We start from the raw sequence: 16,889 nt of genomic DNA, 5'->3' as shown, positions 1-16,889 counted from the left end.
GTACATGTGAATCCCCTTCTATGTGTGCTCGCATGCTGAGCTGGCAGTTCCTGGATGACGGCTGGGAGCCTTTTTGCAAACCCGTCTGCACAGGGGGATTATCAGAGAGTCTAAAGCTGGCAGGAGTGAATGGAAATTTTGGTTCCTTTTAATACCCTTCGTCATTAAAGGGCCACTGAACTTGTGAGATGACAGCACTATAAAGAATGGGCTGGGCTGGCTTCTTTTTATGCTGCCTGTGGAGAGTCACCATATATACTGTGGGACTCCTGGGACAGAGAGCCTAGAGTTAAAGTAGTCACAAAAAAAGACAAAGACAGCAAACCTATTTCCCTCCCTGCCACTCTGGATAGTTCACTGAATGGCTTTAAGTATCAGAGGGGTAGCCGTGTTAGTCTGGTTCTGTAGAAGCAGCAAAGAATCCTGTGGCACCTTATAGCTTTGCAAGCTGTTCCCAGCTCAGATGCACCCCAGGTACATTTCACATCTATCTGCTGCGGTTCATAACATGCACTATACTGCATAGAGCATACTGAAAATATATTGTTTACTGTCTAATTTAAACTGCATGAACACTGACCTCTTAGGTAATATTTTATATATAGTCACATATTTTAAATTAATATATGAACAATACAATATAAAATGTCTTTTTATGGCTTTCTGTTGCATGTAGCCCCAGTGGCAGATGCAGTGCAAAGTAACTTTTTACAAATCCTACAAACGCTGAATGACTATATGGAATGTGTATAGCCTTATCTATATGGGAAGCATGTGAATGAATTGCTGTCACAGCCTTGGCTGTGCTAATCCCTTGTGGATTGTCACCAGGCTGCTGAACTGGACTCAGCCTTTGGATCCCACAGGCCTTTAAGCTTATTGGGTCTAAGCAATGTCCAAACACTATCTAAATCCAGCCTCTCTGGCACACTCCCAGGGAAGAGGCCCCCTGTCTAGTATCACTTCTTGGGATGTGGACCATCAAGACCCGTGCTAATCTCCCCAGTAGTTAAGCATGCTCTCCCCAAAGCTCCACCCAGCTGGGGACTCTTACTATTTACCCCTTTGGAGATCTTGTGACAGTTACAACAAGGATCACAAAGACTTTGCAAAGAAACTTCTTAATCATAGACTCTTTACTCACAGACAAAGCACAAGAGTTAAACACCTACACAAAAAGAACAAGAACCTGAATACAAAACGTCTCCCTCCAGTGTCCTCAGCACTCTAAGAGTCTTTTGGATTTTGGTTAGTGTCCTTTCAGGGTCCCATAATCCTCTTGCACTCCACTCTTCCTGCTCAGCCGTCAGCCTCCTGCCTCAAAGGATCTGGCATTTAAATAGAGTTCTGGACTCCTCATCAGGAGATCAGCTGCTTAGCTTCAGCACCTTCCCCGCCATTTGGGTCGACATTCTGAAAAGCGGTTCCTCTGGGCTACAGCCAGCCTATTGTTTTCAGGTGGACCTAAATGAATGGAGGGTCCTCAAGATTGAGGACTCTTGATGGGTTTCCCATTGTTAGCCCCTCTACTAGGTGTAAAGATTTCTTCTAACACTTTGGGGGTGTCACAGTTAAAGATGGAAGCTACATTGCAAAAAATGAAGAACGCAGGACAGTTTACAGTCAACATGGTGCTCCTCAAAGAGAATGGAGTCTGCAGATTGATATAGACATTTACAGACATAATACTAATCTGTCACAGCGGCCCTTCCGTGCATGGATGTAGTGCACAGCTTTGGGCATGACTAGCTATTTTCAAATAGGGAAGCCTGGTTTGTGATTAGAAAGTGAGAGAGGGGACTCAGTCGATGGCTCCCGTTGTTCAGATATATTCAGGACTTGGTGGAAGGATCAGATTCCAAGTGAGGATATGCTGCTGGATCTACATGGGATACTGCAAATGAGTTGCTATTGCCCAAGAAAATCTCATTGTCCCTGCATTTGTTACATATGTGTAACCTTAGCGTTTAATGCTTATCGAGGTTCCATGGTAATTGGTGTTCTAGAGACAGATAGCTGCCTATTTTCCAGGTAGATCCCACTTGTAAGTGACAGACCTTTCAAGGTGCATAGCTACACTCCGATGAAAACATCCCTGAAACAATGAGAACAAGGACAGAGGAACAGTAAACGCTAGCCCTGAACTCACAGAACAGGAAGCACAGTTCTAAGTTAACAGACTCTGTCCTGGTGATTTTCTTTTAGACATGGATATTTGGCTGCCAGTAACATGTCTGCTAGTTAATAGCTGGTTTTAAAGCATTATCCCAAAGGGCCACAGCTCTGCCAAGTGTTTGATGTTGGTGGTCAAGATGCTGACTTGGACCTTCTGAACCAACCAAGAGAAACTGACTTTCGGGTACCAGGGAGGCACACAGAAGAGAAAGTGTATGTGGCTCTGTTACCTAGGTTTCAAAAGCATACCAATAAACTAAAGGTTGGGAAGTAATTAGAAAGGAAAAGAAGAGCGAGAAGTGACTGAGGGAGGAATGAGTGAGCTGCCTGGCGGTCTTGAGGCAGCCTTTCAAGGATCAGCACTTGGATAAAAGCCAATGTATCAGTTCTAATCTTTGGCTTTTTGTTGGACTTAACAAGGACTTTAAAATGAATCCAGTCACAAGTGACAGGCCCCATATGGATCCTGGTTTGAAACCTCCTCCTTAGTTCAGCATCAAATATTCTGAGAGTATAAAGAGCCCATGAGGGGACTTTAAAAGGGGAAAACAAAAAGCGCGCATAGACCCATGTGCGCACAGACACAATGGATGAAAACATTAGACTTGGTATCAGTGCTGAGTTATTGCAAGACAAGTGGCTTTGTGACGCCATAGACGGCTGCCTGTGCCCATTTGCCTTCCCCTTGATGCTCACTACTTATCCGAGCCAGTTCCTAGACTCTCCTTCACGAGTTCAGTCTACAGCTTTCTTTTATTTAATGCCTTTCATTTCAGTCTTTGACAGGAAAGTGAGAATATTCTCCTTCAAGCATCAAAAATATCCCCCTCATCTTTGTTTAAAGACGGCATGTCTCTAATCTCCATAAGCTACATCACAATGCAAGAACAAAGGCATCTGACCTGTATCCATGGCAACCTTCAAATTCTACACCTTTGCCTTTTGCATAAAGTGCTCCCTCCTCAACCCACCCTCCACACAAATATTAAATATGTTTAGCCAGGAAAGCAGGATTCCATATTCTTACAAGAGCTTCTGAGTCCACCTCATATGCCAAGGGAACTCGCGCTCATTCCATGACAGCTTTTTGTTATTATTCTTATCAGGGTAGCAAGGTTAAAATCTTCTGGTAGCTCATTTGAGATGCCTCAAAAGGTAGCACTTGATTCAGGGAAACATACAGGGACTTTGTGAGCAGAGTTGGCTGGATATAAAATAATAGATCACCAAATAACACTTTATGTGTCAGGGCTTGAATATCCAGCCCTTGCATCTTCGTGGCTACTGTTCGCTATTTAAATAGATACTGGCGGATTAAAAATATAAACCAAAGAAAAGGCTAAGAACATCATCTCTATGGAGTAAATTTCTTTTAAAAGGAACAGAGCCATGAAGTTGTGTAAGTAGGTACTCAAACTGAGTAACTGTGTGGTCACATTCTTGTAACTTTTCTCATCCACCTAATATTTGTTATGCTAACTCACTGCAACTGCATCATATCTAAGGGTAGGCCTCAGGCCTGCACCTGGTTGCCCATGCAGAGCCCATGGACATCAATCAGCTCAGTATAGGCACAGTAGTATAGCTGCTCCCAGTCAGGTACAGAATTGAGGTCTCAACTCTTTGGCACGGGGAGATTTCCTTCTCATTCTATTTGCTTTGGAAAGCACACTCTTGGATGCTGTTACAAAAATAAATAATCCCATCATCCCTGGTATAACTCCACTGCAGGCAATGGGACTACATCAGGAGTGAATTTGTCCCCACATATTTGGAAAAGCAACAGCTATAAAATGCAAGCCCCTCCATGTGTTATTAATGATACCTTTGATTATTCAAATTGAAACGATCTGACTATTTCAGTTGATTTTTCCCCAAACATGCTGCCACCACTGGGATCCAGGTATGGGGAAAGGAGTTGGAGGCAAGATCCTGGTTTTGGTCCACGTCTAATCTGTGGCTTTGTAAAATCTTGTTTATAGAAATCTAAATGCAGGAGCTAACTTCAGTCACCTGATGGTGTTATATTAGCCATCGGTGAGTGGCCCTCTCTGACCAGATTGTGATGTGGTAACGACCATGTTATCGCATAACGAAGCTATGGGCATTCCATCATTGAAGTACTGTACAAACAGCTGAATCATGATTACATATAATGACACAATAGTATTCAATGGGAATCACCGGTCTGCATAATTTCTCTTCAGCAGAGTTGCATGGTTGGGGTCTGATCCAAACCCATTGAAGTAAATGGAAAGGCTCCCATCAACTTCCAGGGTCTTTGCATGAGAGCTGCTTACTGGGAGACCAAGTGGTGCATCTAATTTGCCGAGAATGGAGCAGACTGTAGCCACACATTCTCAATACAGAGGTGTGGCTTGTGGAGACTACACATCCCGGCACACAGTGCTGCATCTCAATCCATAGGCGCCGACTCCATGGGTGCACCCACGGGGAAAAATTAGTGGGTGCTCTGCACACACCGGCATCCAAGCTCCCAGCCCTGCCCCACCTCACCTCCTCCTCCGCCTCCCCCACTGAGCGTGTCACATCCCCACCCCTCCGCCTACGTCCCAGTGCTTGCTGCTGCCAAACAGCTGTAGCAAGCTCGGGGAGGGAGTGGAGAGAAGCGGGAACATGGTGCGCTCAGGGGTGGAGGTGTGGCTGTGGCGGGGATTTGGGGAAGGAGTTGGAATAGTGGCAGGGAGGGGCGGAGTTGGGGTGGGGACCTTGGGGGAAGGGGTTGGAATGGGAGCGGAGGGGCAGGGGTGGAGCTGGGGCGGGGCCGGGGACAGAGGGGTGTCGAGCACCCACTGGCACCAGTAGAAGTCGGCACCTATGCCTCAATCCAGTCAAGACCAGAAACGAATGTGCCAAAATACTCCCATAAGACTGACTGGGCTGCTGCTTGCAGTTCTAATCAGAAGCAAAAAGTGTGAGAAACATAGTGATACAGCCGGTCTATGTTTCTGAGAGATTTCCAGCCCAGGTTTGCAGACCCATGATCTTCAAAGAAAGAACCCAACTGAAACTCTAAAAATGTAATTAGCTGGAAGAAAGGTAGTATCATCTAATGGCTAGAGATGAGGAAAAGGAGCCATAAATCCTGGCTTCTGTATCTGGCTCTACCACTACCTCCCTGGCCAAGTCACTTCACCTTCTATGGCTCAGTTTCCCCATCTATAAAATGGGGATAATTAATAACCCTTGCCTACCTCACAGGGTGTTGTGAGGATTAATAAATTAATGTTTTTAAAGTGCTTTGAAACTCGGGGATGAAATATGCTACTGAAGTGCCCATAGTTATTAATTAACCTTAGAGACCCGCTCAACTTCTCTTTCAGTCAAACAGGTTCTAGTAGTGGCTAAGGCTGTGTGAACTATTAACCAGCCCAGAATGGCGCCTGCATCTGCCTGTGCAGTCCGTGCTCTGCTGGTATCTAACTTATTGCCCTGTGAAGCACTATCAGCCATTCCAAGTCTGAGAGGCTCCAAATTCTATTCAGTGATACACTGCCATGTTATCTATCACCTGGCTGCTGTCCCCGGAACCGCCAGTGAACTCTGCTTCAAAACTGCATACCTAAGGGCGCCAGTTGCTGGGCGTGGCAACTGTGCTTGTGGTGCAAATTTCTCAGCCTCCCAAAACAAAGTCTGCAGTTGCAAACCACATTTACGTATGCGGATGAAAAGGAAAGCAGAGAGGAGAATGCAAAATAAATGGCCCAGCGTGTACTAGTTCCTTTACTCCAGCTGGGAAGATACTTCAAATTTGGATACCATGGCAGGAGAGAGATGCTGTCTTCTCTTTCGCCCTTTGCCCTTTGCCCTCTCTCCCGCCTCCCCTCCTGCGTGGAAAGTCCAGAGTAAGCAGAATTCCAAACACCCTGCTGGTGCCATGTTTATACAGCGTGTCCTCCTCGCTTAATTGCTTGACAACAGCTTTAGAACAAAAAAAAGAGAGAAAAAGTGAACAGCTTGTTTTTTTGGACACAATACAACCTTTTTTTTTTTTTTCCTGTTATGTTAGCAAAAGGAAACAGAGCCCTTTAAAGATCATCCATTCCCAACTCGTAGACTTTGAAGGTGTATTCTGGAAAAGTGCATGATAAATGGGACCTTTGCCTCATTCCCCTCTCTTAATTTAAATTATAGACACTAATGGCTGGTGGGGTTGGTAATGGTACTCCCTTGCCTCATTGTTCTTTTTTGTGAGAAGAAAGAGACGGTTTTTATGCTTCATTTTCAGGTCTAATATGGAGGGCCAAACTATAGAGAATTACCTTATGGACATTGTGGTTGTGGCCCATGAGCTGGTGTTCCTCTCTGGCTACCTTTTGTTAGTTCGCATGGGACATAATTACCCCCATTGGGTGCTGTGAGGAGTTGTTCCAAGATACACCCTCCTACTGACTCAAAGAGCTATTTAAATGTCATAGTAATGACAGCAAGGACTTCCTTCTCAGGTACTGTTTATCCAACAACAGACTCAAAAAGCACATGGGTTGATGTACCACCTTTTCTACTCTGGGTTCTCCAGAGTGCTATTTAAGTCAATCAGTTAGATGCTGTTCAGGCAAAATCAGCATCCATTCTCTGCACCCAGCAGTTGCTTGCACACAGACTTGGGCTGAAGTGATGGGTTTGGACATTTAAATCAGAGGAGCAACCAAAAGTTCACATAAAATGCTATCAGAACCTTTTTGGATGCACAAGGACTGGCTTTTCTCCAGGGATTTCTACTTCTTCCTGGTCTGGACCTTGCTGAAGACATCCTAGGGATGGAGTTTCTCCCAGTATTTCAGAAATTATCCTTTCACATCTTTCAAGGGAGCTAGACCTAAGCAAAGAAAACCAGAGCAAACATACATCCATATTAGAATTAACCATTTTTAGCCCCTCAAAATGCTTCTTTATCTGTCAGATGTCCTGGCTGGTTCTAAGTTCATTCCCTGTCCCTAATCAGGATCTCATTCTCTGGACCCCATAAACAGTCTGTACATAATCACACATGCCCCCCATTGTCCATAGTCAAAAGGATCAGACCCTATTTTTGAGCAATGTATTTTCCAATTTCCAATACCCTTCCAAAAAAGCTCTCCGCATTCAATGCATTTCACTGGAGTTAAATTGTGTTTTCCTGTATTTCTCCCCAAAATGCCTTATTTATAGCTTTCCAATTCTGGGGGCATAGCAGGAGAATGATACTGCATCCTGTATTTTTATTTCTGGGGTAGGGACCGCTTCTCCTGGAAACAACAACGTTCTAACTTGAAAAAAAATGAAAATAATAAACGTAATAAGAGAGAATTCAAATGGGCTTGAGCTCAATGGAAGCTGCCTCTGCAGTACCCAGCTGTTTTCACAGGGGACATTTGCTGTCATAACTCGCTGACCTGGCTTGGGGGTGGTATGAGAAAAACCATCAGAGCCTGCTTTCTGCTTCATAAACCAACAACCAGATCAATGTGTCTGCTTCTCCCAGGCCCTTCCCATGCAGTGGAGCATGGAGATGGGGCCTAATTTAGCCTGGGATCATCTGTTTACTGCTATATTTATTTCTCGGTCCTCAATCGTGCATGAAAAGGGTTAATTAATGGCACACCGTAGAAGTGTACAGAATCAGGGAATTTGCCGTGTTTCAATTATCCTATCTGAGGCATAGAAACACCTCTTGAATACGAGCTGCACTGGAAATATGTCAGGTCTGTGCGTTCCTTTTTAGTGAATTCTAGTGCCAATCTGAGTTCTGTTGTGAAGCACAGGGCTGATAGTGCCAGACAAAGACAGCCATCAAGTGGGAAGGTGTTACGCAAGCTTCCTCTAGCTGCCCTATCAATGTATCTCAATACTAGATCTACAGTAGCCCTTGCACTTCCAGTCCTGGGACTAAGCACCTCAGTCTTGATCTGCAGCACTCCCTGTTGTTCAAGTCCCACGCATCCAATCAGCTCTGCCAACGTCCCTTCGTCCTGACCTGCACACCTTGATATTCCTCAGTGCCCCCACCCCTCAAAAAGCTTTGCCAATGTACTTTTTCTAGACCTGTGCAAGCTGTCAACCTGTGGTGCTTTTTTATGTTTACTGAAGATCTGAGAGAATGTCACATTCTTATCCAATTTTTCACATTCATAAAATATCTTCACCAAACTGGGCATCATAATTTTTCCCACTGTTTGGATGTCGATGCAGGTTTTTTGCAGTGAATTTTCAAGGTTTGAATCGGGCCATGTGGTTTCAGTCGCAGGGTATTGGCTCGTGTTCCCTGGTTGGCTAGGTGTACCCCATGGGACCAGCAGAGTTAGCAGTAGCCATTTTAGCTTTTTTTTCTGCAGAAGAAGCCCCAATAAACTGCTGTCACTTACCAATGCAAAATAAATCTGTGTTGTTTTTACAAGCAAAACTGCTTGGGGGAGGAGGATATGATTTCTATGAATTGTCAATGTATTAGTTAATTGCTTTGCACCATACTACAGCTTCATTTGGACGTTTCTATTCTGATGTGCTTCTGCCATTACCATGGGCCTAGTGTCCCCGTTACTTGATTGAGGCCTGACTGACCATGGTCTCGTTTAATCCCCCTTGATCTGAGAGAACTGACTGAAGTTTTATTACCACAGTTTAATCCCTATGATTTTCCGCCAGGGAACTGCTTGCAGATTCCCCCCATTTACTTTGCCAGTGTTTGAGACTGTAAATAAGCCTCCCGTTTATTATTAGCACAATATACTGTTTTACAAGGGGAGCGCAGCTGCCTGAGAAAGTTCAGAGCTCTCTCCTGCAGCACTCAAGCATCAGAGGCATTGCACGTACCACAAAGGGGGTGAGGAGCTGTAACGTTGGCAGCAGCAGGGTTGATTCTCCAATCACAAAGGCACTTCTCCAAAAGAGGCACCATTAGTATGGGGGCCGTACCCAGACATGCTAGCCAGACCCAAGGGCCACAGCATAGCTTCCTCAGTAACAGCCTTCTTCCAGTGAGGCTGGTCTATCCGCAAACCTTGGAGAGCCGCCACACACAGGGGTCAGCCCTGGTGCTCCAGTTCTGGATCTCTGCTGATCAGAACCTAGCTATGTTAAGGACTAGGCTACAGATCGAGCAAACTCATGTCGGGCCAAATTCCGTAGCGATATAACTCCATTGACTTGAACATGTGACTTTGATCAGTGTTTGAATGCACCTCCCCCATAAGAAAGACTGGATCAGAATGAAGCATGCAAGGTCACAAATAGTCAGCTCCGACATTGGGATTTTGCAATTTGAGGCACGAGTTTTGATTGCTAGAGAAAAATGCCTTGGTTCTCTCTCCCTGCACAGGGTTCTCAGGGAAAGCAGGAGAGACAGTAAAATCAGACGAGGAAAAACTGTTAATGACGAGATTTGCCAAATAAGTGAGTGCATTCAGTGGCCTGGAAAATGAGCCGGCGAGTGATATAAGAGCTCTTTCTGAATCCTGCACGCTCAAGGAAACATTTAATATATCTTGAAGCGAAAATATGCCTTGGCTCTTGCTGCCGGTGTAAATATTTGTGTTCGCAAATGTTGGCAAATATTTGAGACATCTATGTTGTTTAACCAAGAGCTTTGTCTCTCAGGCTCCATCTCCCTTTTTGGTCTCCTTTGTAATCACATTAGCCTGGAAGAATTCTCCTGATATTTGTGTGGAGGATGGGATCAGAATCATTTCCATTTGTACTCTGAAAACCAGACAGGAGCTTTCAGACCAAGACCAACAAAGGGCATTGGAAAGTCTGGCTAAAATAATGTGCAGCATCAGTTTAATTTTCTCTGATACAGTCTCAGTTGAGGGGAAAGACTAGATTAACCTGCATTTGCAGGCATGGTCATGCAGAAGATCTTTCCTTCTCAGTAATTTCAATGATCCAATTGATGACTGATATTCCTCAAAACTGATTGAGGGCAGGGACAAAATCCTTAACTGTCTTTCTGTTTTATATGTGGTGGTAATTCAGAGCAGGTGTGCTGGCACTTCATGTCTGTTACAAGTTCTAACACAAAAGCTCAGTGTTCCAGGCTCTAATCAGTCTGGTGGGAAGTTCTGAGAAAAGAGGACCTAGTTGCCAGAAGAGTGAAATTTAGAGTGACACCAGTCTGGGAATGTAACAGAGGAGACTTTATCCTTGAGCCCATTGTATTTGTGCCTATCCAATATGGGAATGTCCTTTGTTGCTTCAATATTTATTATTCTTTTTGTTTTAACTTGGAAGCTTCCAAACTGATAGGAGTGAGTCTTGCGATGTTTTTATTAAGCAGCATATGACACACACACATACACCCCCCCACACACGCACAATCCAATATGAAAAGTCCCCTGCGCACACTCTGGTCAAGCTCCTATCAAGAGTTCATCTTTCCATCCCAACAGTCTTATTTCCATGTAGTGATGTCATAGCTACCAACCTGTGATGGCAAAAAACACTGAAGGAAATCCCTGAAAATGTACAGGGAAACATTATCCATCAGATTTCCTAACCAGGACAGGGAAAGTTTTGAAGGGGACCTGGATAGCTTTGGGGTTTGGTAATGGGAGACAAAGTCTTCAGCTCTAAGTCATTGGCTTGAATTCTGACCAGTAACCAAAGACATTCCCAACTCTAGGCTGTTTGGGGACAAGTGTGAAGTGTGTTGCATCAGGGTATTCAACTCTTAGCAGACAAGTGTCTACAGAACAAAATCCACCATCACAGCTAACTGACAGTGTTAGGAGAGAGACCTATGACTGAATGAACATGGAGATTAGAGCTGCATAAAATAATGTGAATTAAATAAGCCCAGGGCCAAACCTTTATCCAGGCTTTGTGAGGGACTCAAAACAAATCAATCTGGTTAACTTTTAAAAATGTGTGTGGGGAGGGAAGGTGACTGCATTGTTGACTTCTGTCCAAAAGCAGGTGTGCCTCAAGAAGATTCTACAGGACTTCCAGATTTATTGGTTCAAGTGGAAGATGTTTAAAGAAGTCTAGATAAGCAACTAAACTTTTGAGTGCTTATCTGAACCTCCAAAGTTTTGAACGGTCAGCCATTACTGGTGGAGACAGAACTACCTTTTCCCCCTAGAGGCGGGTACCTTATAGCTGAGGCATGAACCTCTGAATAAACAACCCTGTAATAAAGGCCCTTTGCTAAATCACTGAAGTGTAAACACAGACAGCATTCTTGTGATTATAAACCCACAAATACAGGACACACTCCTGGGAATGGGCTTGATATATTTTCCTCTTTGATTCCTACCTCTCGGGAAGATTAAATAGTGTCATCGACAGGTTAATACATAATGACCCTAGTGTCTCCAGACATTATTGCATTGCAAATAAGATTGGCATTTACATATTTCTCAATTGCCCAAGGGTACAGAAGACATGTTTGAAGAATCTGCTTGGGGAGTATGCTGGGAAGCAGCAGCACTGTATATATGGCAGACAAAGGGCAAGGCACAGTGTTAATGGAGCAGGGGAAGAGGATGACTCTCTTAATGAGCCAGCATAAGCCCTCTGGCCATAGTGGCAAACAGCTGTCAGTCAGCAACGTGCTCATATATTAGATGAGTCCCCCAGAGATAAGCTGAGTGCTAAACATGCCAAGGCAGGCCCTTGCCCCAAGGGATGGTGGAGCCATCTCCAATTTGCTCCTGCTCTGTCTCCTGCAATGGAGCAGCTGTACAGAGACACCCTTGCTAGGCCGAAGCTGGACTTAAAATACAAAACTTGTTCTTCCAGATTGAGGGTGATGGTGATGGCCTGTGATAGACAAGAGGTCAGACTGGATGATCTGGTGGTCCCTTCTGGCCTTAAATTCTATGACTCTATGATTCCTAAATAGTCATAGGCCTCAGTGGCAGGAGAAGTACTTTCTGTGTATATGGTTTGTAAAATCATATCATCCTCATGGCTAAAGACAGGATGAAACTCCCTCCAGAGATAGCAGTACTGCTCCTGAGTCAGACATGGAGGATCTCAGAGAGCAATGCAACACTTCCCCTTCACCCCTAAGGGCTAACTGTGCTTCCTGCACAGCATTGCTGACCTCTGCCAGTCTGGGGAATGAAGGACCTGCTTGGCTCTGATTCCACCAAGCAGTACATTAGACTCCCAGTCCGGCCTACACTTTCTGAAGTCTGAAACCATGTCTGATTGGACATCTCTTCACGTGTGGTGAGGCCTACAGCTCCCCGCACTACAACACACAGTGTGACTTGTACAATACAACTTGTGTTCTATGCCTAAGCCACGTATCCTGCGATATCTCTGCTGAGCCCCATCTGCAGCAGCACTTTGGACTGGACCATTTGCTGACTGCTTGGCAGGTCTTTCTGCTCTGACGGGGCCAGCAGAGCTGGGAAGAGTGCTGCAGGGGCAGCTTGCTTAGTCCCTGGAAGAAACAGCACCTTGCAATCTTGCACTGACACCGTTTGTTGGATGTTTGGTTTGGCATTGAGGACCTTGATTCGTTTTGATAAGTGGCATGGGAGAGATACAAGTGTTGCCAAAATGCAACCAAGTATCTTCCCATCATCAGGAGTCCCAGTAGCAAAGTTTTTCTGCACCATATATCCATTGGGAACTATTGACCATATCTACTCCAGCAGCAGTTTGCCCCTAGCTCTGCTATTTCTCTTACTAACTCCAAAGTTATGCACCGTGTTTCTCCACTTTTCCATGGGAGGGGCCCTCCCTGTAAAAATTCACAAAGTCACTATGTTATCCTTGTTGAAATAACTCCTTAAAACATGCCTATCCTGTGATGTCCACTAAGCAACTGACAATGGCTAGGCAGATAGTGTGACCGTTGTTTACTACACTAATCTTAATAATTTTACTGTTCCTCTACACTCTCCCATCTGAGTGCTGTCTGTTCTTTATCCACCTGTTTTCTGTTATAATAGACAGTAAGCTCTTTGGAGCAGAGGCTGTCTTTTTTTTTCATATCTGTGTATAGAGTCTAGCGCAATGCAGTCCTGATTCCTGACTGGGAACACTACCATCACACAAACATTATATCAGAATATCTCATATGGGATGAAACACCAGGGAAACAAGGTTCCCTAGTCTCTTACCAGATCCTTAGTATAGAGAGGATGCAATAAGCAAGAAAAGAATCTGCCTGGGCAATTCTAGGAACATGCACTCACATGATATTATTTTATATTAACATGATGATAGAAAAATAAATGCATGCTCCAAACCCAGCCACTAAAACTTGCAATGCCCTATTTTTTTTATAGGAACAGTATTTCAAGCAAGGCCTGTGTGGCCCAGAAAAGAAAAAAAAAAGTTCTAAAATTCCCTAATTCTGCTTATCAGCTCCTTCTCCTGAAACTGCTCCTCTTCTCAGAGAGACAAGGTCCTGCCATCTTCATGATTTCTTCACCCTCCTTCTGATTATATGAGTCATGTTCATCCAGTCAGGGAACAGAAATAATATCATGTGACTTGCCAGCTAGGTGACCAATCACAAGTGATGCAGCTTGAACATTGAATACCAAGTTCTGAGCATACCCTGCGAAGTATTTGTGAAGAAAAAAATTCATCTCATAAATTCAAATGATGAGGAAATTTCTGTCTGCTCACAGATGCCCTACAGGCTTAAAAAAGTGGCTAGAGCAGGGGTTCTCAAACTGGGGGTTGGGACCCCTCAGGGGGTCGCAAGGTCATTACATGGGGGGTCACGAGCTGTCAACCTCCACCCCAAACCCTGCTTGCCTCCAGCATTTATAATGGTGTTAAATATATTAAACAGTGTGTTTAAATTATTAGGGGGGGTCGCACTCAGAGTCTTGCAATGTGAAAGGGGTTGCCAGTAAAAAAGTTTGAGACCTACTGGGCTAGAGTCACCACCAGATAAGTTATTTGCTGTGAACTATTCACTCTCTTTTATTTCTCAGTGGGCCTTATGTCTCCCAGTTATTTCTGGTCATTGATTCTGCATTTAAGGCCTGATCCAAAGCCCACTGAAGTCAATAGAAAGAATCTCCTTCATTTCAGTGAGCTTTGGATCAGGCTCTAAGTGAGGATCTGGCAGAGTTTTTGTATATTCCAGTGTAGAAAGATCATCTACTAATGTCTGTACAGGACTCTGTAGCAATTTAGCTTCTTACTGCTTCCAGTCTGTTTTTTTCCTGGTGTGCTGGAAGCTGTTTTTTGTGAGGTTAGTCTAAGGTATTTTAGCACTGTTAATTTCTCAGAGACACTGGTTTTATCGTGGCTCTTGGGCCTGGTGCTGAAGCAGTATGAGGATGGAGCATGTTTGTATCAAAGGTCTGGTTTTAATCTTCTAGTGGCTTGGAATGGAGTGAGTGTGAATGTTATCTGGACTGAGATGGTACCATAATTGTGCAAGATCTTTTTGCACATGGATTAGCAGTGAGAATCGTCCTAGACCTTCTCCACTAATCGATGTGCAAAAAAAGGCTCAGCCCTCATGCACAGCCCTCAGAGGAACACACCCTTTCAGAAGGGTGGAGAGAAAGGAGAAAGAGGGGCTATCATGAAGTCCCTTCCCTTGCCAGACAGTACTACAGCAAAATTATAGTTCAAGGCAACAATGTCAGACAAAGATAGATAGCTGTGACTGTTTTATTTAGGGACCTGGAGGAGGCACTGGAACCAGGAAGTACCCTCCCCTGTGAGATAAGGGAGACCTGGCCACCCACGAACAACTGGAATCCAGGCATCCATATGTAAAAATCTGGGGCCAGCAATGTAATTCCCATCCTCAGCAGTCCCTAACCCCCACCTTCCACTCCTTTCTCTCTTTTTCAGTATAACCAGCTGACTTTGTTCACAACCAGGAAATAATCAAACAATCTCTTCAGCTACTTTTTCCCCCTTTAAAGGGCTCTGTCAAAGGCATTTACTCCCAAGGCTTGATCTCCTCTGCTATTAAAAATGGTTATTCCAGCCTCCCAGTGGGGAATGGCCTCTGGGTTGCAAATATCTGTGTTTTGTTAAGTGAATAATCACATAAAATAAAATATCCACCTAAACGTCAAAATGAAAAACAAGCCACTGGTTCTGTAACCCCCCCCCACACACACACAAAAAACAGTGCTGCCTGTGCACCCCCTGCTGGTTCTGCAGTTGCAGGTGATTTGCCGCTATTTCCAGGACCATGTGCTGACGTCCTTGGTGATTCTGATAGACAAGCTAGGAAATGACTCAAACGAGAGGCTTGGGCTCATTTCACTCCCGTATGACAGGTCAGTTGGGGGTGAAGTCAATATTTGAGCAAAGGAAAGAGGACAAAATCAGAAGAATGTCCTAATCCAGTTTGTAAAGTGGTTTTCAAAATAATAGCTACAGGGAAATATAAATACAGCTTGTTGCCCGTTTTCAGATCCTTCCATCGGGGTGGGGGTGCACAAAGGTGGGGGAAGAAGTATTTTTCCAACTCTACAGAGGCACCTAGAGGCGAAAGTTGATGGGCACATTGGGTAAAGAGCTCTTCTGAACATCTGGCCATAAGTGTCCCCTGGGGAGTTGCTAGGTGCTGAACTACTCTGAAAATCGGGCTGCAGTTGTGGGTGTGGAGCCCTGAGCTCTTGTGGAAATCTGTCCGTATGTGACTTTCCCAAGGCCACAGAGTGAGTCAGTGACAGAGCTGGGCACCAAGCCCAAGTGTCCTAGCTCTGAGCCTGCCCACCATAACCACTAGACTGGATAGCTGCTGCCTTCCCTGTAACATAGTCTTGTATATTTAATTGCTTACCTGCTTGCAAGACTTCGCATGCTCAGCAGGGTTTATAAACCTCCTGAGAAACTAGCTGAACTCTCCAGCCACCTTTCCCCTTCCTCTAAGAGCGAAGTGCGCTGCAGGAGGTGTAGCCCGAGGCCTGGCCTGGCTGAGCGCACAGGAAAGCCAGACAGGTGACCTGCACCATGCACAATGGCAGCCTGGGGTCTTGGATCCCACCATGCTTCTTAGTGCAGCCCAGGCTGCTAGAATGGAGCTGGCACAAGGAAAGCCAGGCACAGTTGGGCCCTGACAGACAGCTTGCTGCTGTGCCTAAGATTCTGAGCTGAGTCGGGGCTGAGAGTCGCCGGCATTCATTTCTCAGACGTTTATTCATGTATAATTGCCTGTCTGGCTGTCTTAAAGCTAATGACTGGATGTGAAGATTTCCAGTTAAGGTTTGTGAGAAGGTAATTACATTGCAATCTCACTCTACGACGATTCCTTGAACGCAGATAAACTTGTTTGAGTGGGTTTGCACGTCACAGGAATCAGCTATATTACAGAGCCCAGGCATGGCAAGAAGAGATAAGGGAATGTTTTTGCTGCTGCTTTTTATCGGGTGACCTGTTAAAAGCTTTTTCTGAGGGGGTGTGTAACCACAGCAGGGGTTAACACATCAGCTTCTCACCTCTGGAGGTCTTGGCTTAAGCCGGTCACTGGTCACAAGGGAGGAATCTGGTGGGTCCTCCTTGCCCAGTCACCGGTGGAAGTTTATTCAAAAGCCACAGCACATTCTGGCGTCAGTCTATACGACTGGAAGACCAATTTGCTCAAGAAGAGCCCATGACTTGATACAAGCGACGCTGCAGGTTGAGACTAAAGTACATTGGCAGAGCTGGGTGGAGGACTGCAGCAAAGGGGCCTGTAGTACAGGAGGCATCAGCAGAGCTGTCTGTGGAAAGTCCAGGTCTAGAATAGCAAAGGGGAGCTGCAGGTCAAGAGCAAGTTACATTGGCAGAGC

Source organism: Mauremys reevesii, linkage group 9, assembly GCF_016161935.1.
Source record: "Mauremys reevesii isolate NIE-2019 linkage group 9, ASM1616193v1, whole genome shotgun sequence".
NCBI classification, from domain to species: domain Eukaryota; kingdom Metazoa; phylum Chordata; order Testudines; family Geoemydidae; genus Mauremys; species Mauremys reevesii.
Note: the sequence above shows the minus strand (reverse complement) of the source record.